The 7,596-nt window shown below is 50.1% G+C and overlaps 2 pseudogenes; both read left to right on the top strand.

Annotated features, from left to right (window-relative positions):
- On the top strand, positions 1 to 128 carry LOC136601131 (U2 spliceosomal RNA; annotated as a pseudogene).
- Positions 129 to 5,888: 5,760 nt separating this feature from the next.
- LOC136601128 (U2 spliceosomal RNA) lies at positions 5,889 to 6,016 on the top strand (annotated as a pseudogene).
- Positions 6,017 to 7,596: the final 1,580 nt, after the last annotated feature.

The raw sequence follows: 7,596 nt of genomic DNA on the forward strand, positions 1-7,596 counted from the left end.
ATACGTCCCCTATCTGGGGATCATATATTAAATGGATATTTAGAACAGGGAGCTGGAAAAAGTGCTTGCTCTGTCCACTCCGCACATTGACCTGGTATTGCAGTACCTCCAGTACTGGTGCACCCCCTTTCCTACAGCAGTTTCCAAAAGCAGGAAAAAAAACTGATGAGCAAGAGGTGCAGCGCAGCTGCGGCTGCTAACAACCAAGCACTTAGATTTAGGCCTCATGTCCACGTGATACATGGCGGAAGTATCGCATGATACTTGTGCGACGGCTCGTGTTTTTGCGTGATGTCCTGTAGTTTTTATTTGTACCATTTTGGAGTTTATAAGACTTTATCGCTGTTTATTATAACTTTTTTTGGAGATAGGAATCGGTTACGTGCACACTTCCCATAGACTTGTACAGGGACCCTTGGTGCGCAAATGTGCACAAAAATAGAGCATGGTGAGGTTTTGCACGCATGCGAAATGTGTGAGTAAAGAGAATTCTGAAGGCATCCATTGAAACAAATATGTTTGTGTGAAGCGGCCCTTACTGTACTTTTGTTAGCACGAATCAAGCACATTTGCAAGCGCAAAAAAACACGCAACCATGCCGCCATTTATTGAAATGGGCTCTCTTGGAGCGTTAAGGATATGGGGGCGTGGTCAGACCATGATATTGTTCCAATATCCGCCTGTAAAACCCCCTCGAGGCCTGCCCGCGGCAGCAGGAACATATCTATCCTAGAATAAGATGCATGTGGCGCGGAGAGAAACGTGTAGTCCCTTTACGATCCATGCATGCACCTCCACACGTCGTATAATTCTTCTGAGTGTATGATTGGGACAATGGGTGACATGCCCCTGCCGCTCGCGGTGGAGTCCAAGGTAGGGTCCACCACTGAGTTTAGATCTCCTCCGATCACCAAATTCCCCTCTTGAATTTTAGCCACTTCGGAAAGAACATGTTTGAAGAATTTGGCCTGCCTTTTAAATGGGAAGTAGACATTTACTAGAGTGTAGGTGGTGGCGTTAATTACGCAGACTAATATTAGAAATCGCCCGCCTGGGTCCACGTATACGTTTTTTTGGGAAAATGTAACGTTCCGGCTAATGGCTATCATTACGCCTTTCTTTTTTTTCCCTTCATTTGATGCCAGGAAAATGTTTGGAAATTTAGGGTGGTTGCAGGGGGGGTGTTTATCTCTCAGGAAGTGTGTCTCTTGGGCGAGGAAGATGTCTGAGTGGGACTTAAGAGCCTGTCTCCAAAGCATGCTACGTTTATAGGGGCTGTTCAGGCCTTTTACATTTAGGGATGTGATGCTAATGGGCATAACTGGTAGGTGGTTTATACGCTGGGGAGTCGTTGTGTTTTTTCATATTAAGTATGGTGGGGGGGGGGGGGTAGGGAAGTGGCCTCCTACTGAACCTTTTATAACTATATTTGACATAAGGAAAAAAAACATCATTAACAGTTAACAAAATCAAAATATTGTTCATCCAGCGCCTATCTGCACTGGATGAATGAACCTTAGGTAGGGGTGGCATTTTAAACCATCCACTTTAGGCTCCGTAAAGGAGAAATATAACTATGGGTTCAAGACCCTTTACAACATCAATTTATGCGTGTCTGCCATGCTTATCTGATGTTTTCCAGTCTTGTTCGATTCTTGTAGGAGATTCTACCGCCGTCCTCAGAGGCTTCTGAAGGATAGGGATCCCCCATTGTTTCAGGAACGAGACGCCTTCTTCTGGCGAGGTGGCAACCTGGATGGTTCCATTTTTTGAGATCAGTAGTTTGGTTGGGAATCCCCATCTATACTTGATGTGCGCCTCTCGTAGTGCTGCTGTAACTTCTGTAAACTTTCTCCGAGACTGCAGAGTGGCGGCTGAAAGATCTGGAAATATTTGTATGTCTTCATATGGAGTCGGTAGTGTGCCTCTACGCCTTCCAACTGCCAAGACTTCCTCTTTTATTTTATGGAAGTGTATTCTTGCTAAGATTTCTCTGGGGGCTGACTCAGGGACAGAGCGTGCTTTTGGAATTCTGTGGGCTCTGTCAACTGCATATTCGATCTCGGGAAGGTCCGGGAGGAGCGTTTGGAGTAATTTGAGTATATATTGTGGAATGTCAGGGGGGGTCACAGTCTCTGGAACTCCCCTAAATTTGAGATTGTTTCTTCTGGATCGGTCTTCCAAGTCTATGACCTTCTCTCTCAAATATGCGACTTCTTCCATACTGCCATGCGCATCTACCAACTCGTTGTGGGCTTTGGTAAATTCTCCCATTTTCCGTTCAAGGTGGTCAGTTCTGGTAGCTAGGTGGTCGATGTTAGATTGTAATTGACCAGAGAGGCTCTGTATATCTTTAGAAATGTCCTTTTGCAGCGAGATTAGCATAGTCTTCAGAGCGTTTATAGTTAAGGGGCTTTCAGAGTCGGGATAAGCTTGGAGATTGTTGATAGGATCTGTCTGCGGGGGAGTTTCTTGTGGATTGTTATTTTGGCTCTTTTTTGCCGCCGGTCCTTTTGGGGAGGGGGAGGCTGGTAGGGGGTCCTGAACATTCCTTTTCCCTCCGCTTCCAGGGGAGGTGTTGGGATTGGCTGGGGTAGGCGGGAGAGATCCTGTGGAGGAGTATGGAGACAGAGCCGCAGGGCTGTGGGTGTTGGGTATTTCTTCGGTTACGGGGATGTTTGAATGAGATGTGGCGGGTTTGTTTTTGTTGCTCTGTGTGCCAGGCGGGAAGTACTCTGAGAGTCTCCTGGGGGCCGTTGCTTTAATACGTCGCTTAACCATCCTGAATAGTTAATTCTTGGATATGCGCTGTGGATTGGTCGCTATTTGTTGTATAGTGGTCTACTGGGTGGCGTATTCTTTATGGAGGCGTTGGAAGGCGTAGTTGTTTGTTAAAAGTTCCTTTAGAAGCTCATTGATGTTGAGTGGTCCTGTTATGTGTTGCTGAGGAGCCTCATGTGGCGGGTGGAGTTAGAACATAGAGTCCTGCTATTCCATCTTGAGTGCCTTAGGTAGCGCTCCTGTAGAGTTTTGAAGATTTGTTAAGTGTGGCTTTGCCTGATAAGAGTCCTTTCTTTTTTTAGAACTATCAGTATTTGCTGAGAAGAAAGTGTTTGGGATTGAGGAGTCCGCTGGGTCGCACCGGGAATTTGATATTTGCGTCTGCGAGGCGCGCGATGTATTGCTTCCTTGGGTGTTGCGGGGGCTGGGACTTGCTTCCAGGCTATTTTGTAATGCTGAGGAGGCTATATAGTGTTTTTCTGTCAGTACCCTTTGGCACAGGGTCTGTCTTTGTGGGTTGCTGACAGTTTCTATATAGCAGTCTGGCTATGCAGATATTCCTCCACAGATCACTTGGCAGTAAGGTGGGGAGGTATTCTCCTTGTAGTTAACTGTGGGTCCCTCTTCTCAACACACTTAGGCCTCATGTCCACGGGGAAAATCAGATCCGCTGCAGATTCTCCATGTAGAATCTGCAGCGGGTCCCTCCTGCCCCGCGGACATGAGCGCTGAAAATGGGAATAAATGAGAATAAACTCACCTCCCATCCGCTCCGTTTCTTCTCTTCGCGGCGGCGTCATCTTCTCTCGTCGCGGCCGGATCTTCATTCTTCGGCTCGGCGGATGTGCATGATGACGTCGGTGACGTGCCTCGCGCATGCGCCGGGCCGAAGCAAAATGATCCGGCCGCGACTGAGAGAAGATGGCGCGGCGCCGAAGAGAAGAACCGGAGCGTGTAAGTAAAATATGATTTTTGTGTCCCGCGGATCCGGACGGCTTCCATAGGCTTCAATAGAAGCCCGCGGGAGCCGTCCCCGCGGGAGACCCGCATGAAAATGGAGCATGGTCCAGATTTTTTTCATGCTCCATTTTTTTTAAAATCACTTTTATTGACGATCCGCGGGTATTTATCTACCCGCAGGTGGTCAATGCATCCCTATGGGGTGCGGATCCGCGCGCGGGAGAAGAGTTAAAATCCGCTGCGGATTTTAATTCTTATTTTCCCCGTGGACATGAGGCCTTAGGCCTCCTTCCCACGAACGGATTTACGCCGCGTAAATCCGCGGCAAAAATCCGCTGCGTTGCCCCATGCTATTAGGTTCTATTGAACCTAATAGCACAATGCACACGATGCGTAATTCCACCGCGGAATTACGCACCGTGAAATCTCCCGTTGTCACCCGCAGCATGTTCTATTTGCTGCAGGTGTACGCGCTGACGGCTTCCGTTCACGCTATCTCCCGCTGCAACCAGCGGAAGATAGCGTGAAAAACCGCTTCCCCACCTACCGCCGCGCGTCATATGACGCGGCCGGCGCGTCACGTGACACGGCCGGCCGCGTCATGTGACGCGGTGGGCGTGTCACATGACGCGACGGCGGTGTGCAGGGAAGTGTCTTCACGCGATCTTCCGCTGGTAAGTATGGGGTCTCTGGGGGGCGCCGTGACGGGCTTCACTGCGTAATATTACGCGGCGGAGCCCGTCACGCTCGTGGGAAGGAGGCCTTAGGGGCCTCGTTGCTCTTTCTAATGGGCAAGGATTGGCTTTGTTTAGTGCTTTGAGAAAGGGATGAGAAGAGGTTCAGGTCCTGGTTATCTCTGTTTTGGCCACTAGATGGTGCTGTGGTGCATTGATATTTGAATTGCACTACACTTTAATGGAGCCTGCTGTCGGTCTGAGAGCTCCGGGGAGAGGACCTCCGTTCCCCCGCTGCACGTCAGAAATAGTGAGTACTGCTTTAAACTTTGCCTGGTGTTGATGTGCTGGGAGGATCACAGTATCCTCTCTTTTTTACTTTTCTGCTCTGGTCTGGCTAGTATGCCAAGCAGCCTGCTCGACTCAGGGGGGAGGGGGGGCGAGATGGCCGCTGCCTCACAGGGAGCTAGAGACTAGGTGCAGATCTTCCGGTGTGCCCGCCCGTGCTGATTGTCGGCTCTGGGGAGCAGGAGGGGGAAAACCACCAGCGTGGGGATTAGTCCAGCGGGGGATCACCCTGATGATTGTATGTGCCGCCGAGTTGCAGGTTGGTGGCCACGGCGGTATATTCAGAGGGAGGGAGCCGCGGCTGTGTATTTGCAAGGCGCTGCGGTGAGAGCGCGGGCACTGAGGGTGACAGAGCCTCCCCTCCAAGTCGGCAGGGGTTACCTTGTGCCATAGTCCTCTGCTTGGGGCTCCGTGAGCGGTCCTCGCCGGGTGTTTCTGAGCGCGGTACTTGTCGGGTTAGGGCGCGGGCCGCTGTGCAGGGCCGCGGCTCTTCGGCTTCTTTTTGGCGGCTGGAGATCACCAGGTGAGCCTTGTCCGGGCCGGTTGTGGGTTCTGGTGGGTCCCCAGGTGCTGTGCTCTTGTCTGCCTCTGTTTGGGTCACTGATTTGACCCAGAAAAGGGCTGAAAAGGGAGATTCTGTGGAGGAGCAAAACAGCGTGCGACCTCTCTCCTTGCTTGCTAAGCCACGCCCCGGGCCATAGTGTTTTTACGTCCTCCCGAAGTGGGCTTTATTCTCTGAGGAAGTAAAAACATGTGTCCTGCAGAGAATAAAGCCCCTCGGGCTCTGGACGTGACAGCTCCATGCTGTCGGTGTCCGCAGCATGGAGCTGTCATCCCGGGCTGTTCGGACCCCCCCACCCCCGACATTGCGATCGGCGCTATGCAATGGATATGGATGCATTAGACACCTGCAGGTAGTAAAATACCTGCGGATGTCATTTTTCCCTGCAGGCGCGGGTCCCGCGTGCAGGAAAAAATCCGGACATGCTCCATTCAGGCGCGGGTCTCCCGCGGGGACGGCTCACCCTGGTTGAGAAGGCGTTGGGCGGGGCTATGCAAAGGTCTTCCGGCTCCCTCAGTGCATTGTGGGTGTGCCCGGAGTGCTGGCTGAGCGTGTTGCATCTGATACGTCCCCTATCTGGGGATCATATATTAAATGGATTTTTAGAACAGGGAGCTGGAAAAAGTGCTTGCTCTGTCCACTCCGCACATTGACCTGGTATTGCAGTACCTCCAGTACTGGTGCACCCCCTTTCCTACAGCAGTTTCCAAAAGCAGGAAAAAAAACTGATGAGCAAGAGGTGCAGCGCAGCTGCGGCTGCTAACAACCAAGCACTTAGATTTAGGCCTCATGTCCACGTGATACATGGCGGAAGTATCGCATGATACTTGTGCGACGGCTCGTGTTTTTGCGTGATGTCCTGTAGTTTTTATTTGTACCATTTTGGAGTTTATAAGACTTTATCGCTGTTTATTATAACTTTTTTTGGAGATAGGAATCGGTTACGTGCACACTTCCCATAGACTTGTACAGGGACCCTTGGTGCGCAAATGTGCACAAAAATAGAGCATGGTGAGGTTTTGCACGCATGCGAAATGTGTGAGTAAAGAGAATTCTGAAGGCATCCATTGAAACAAATATGTTTGTGTGAAGCGGCCCTTACTGTACTTTTGTTAGCACGAATCAAGCACATTTGCAAGCGCAAAAAAACACGCAACCATGCCGCCATTTATTGAAATGGGCAATTAGTTTAATTAGAATAATACATGTTCTGCCCCTGCAGAAATGCACGAGAAAATAAAGGGGACTGCTTTTTTTTTTAACAAAATGCGCATGCAAAATACACTTATGTGAAGGAACTCGCTGCAATCAGCGGGTTCTACTGACGTGTATTTAGCATGTATATTTTTCATGCATAATATGCTGCGCAAATACATCTGTGTGAATCTGGCCGAAGAGCCCACGGTGGTATGCGTAAAACGCTGCGTCTCTGCGGTGAGAACACAGTCGTGGACATGAGCCCTAAGGCTGGAGCTCTATGGAGTCTTTCGCCATGACATGGGTCATGTGACCAAAGATCGCTGTGCAGCCCTGTGAACTTGCATTCTCAAATATATCAATGGGGTCGCGCAAGTTCCCACAACCTATAGATTGCTTAAACCTCTACGAGGTTGGATTTTTGCAATATATTGGTCGCAGCTACTTGTGAGTTGTATCGCAACTCCATTGTCTTCAGTAAGGCCGGTTGCACACGACCGCTTCACATTCCGAATGCGGGATACCACTGCGGAATCTGGCCGTTAACCCAGACGGTGACCCTGCGTTCCTGCAGAATCTGCAATGCGGATGACCGCGAGAGTGAAGGAAGTAGCAGTAGTATGTATCTTTCAATGCGTGTGATTTGCTGCGGATCCTCCGTGTGGACGACGACTGTGGATTGAACAATAGGAAACCGGTGGTGTGAAGCCGGCCCGAGAGTGTGAGGTCGCAGGGCTATACAGCAATCTTGGTCGCGTAGCACTAGTCTCATTGCATGACTACGACTCCGCCGTTCATGGGAGCTCAGTGCTTGACCATCTCCGTCAGCTCCACAGAAGTGAATGGAGAAGTAGTCACACGTTTAAAGAAATCTCATCCATATAATGCGGAAAAACAATCTACAGTTTAAATTGACCTGTGGGGTGGATTTTAAAGCTGCCCCTTCAGCAGCGCTCTGCACTCACACTATAGCAGGTTAGTGTGAGAGCGCAGAGTGCTGCTGAAGGGGCCACGGGATTGTTCCTTTTAGAACAAAAGTTCCTGGCGGGAACAAATCCCAATCATCATCTTCCG

The sequence above is a fragment of the Eleutherodactylus coqui genome, unplaced genomic scaffold (genome assembly GCF_035609145.1).
Source record: "Eleutherodactylus coqui strain aEleCoq1 unplaced genomic scaffold, aEleCoq1.hap1 HAP1_SCAFFOLD_30, whole genome shotgun sequence".
Taxonomy (NCBI): Eukaryota; Metazoa; Chordata; class Amphibia; order Anura; family Eleutherodactylidae; genus Eleutherodactylus; species Eleutherodactylus coqui.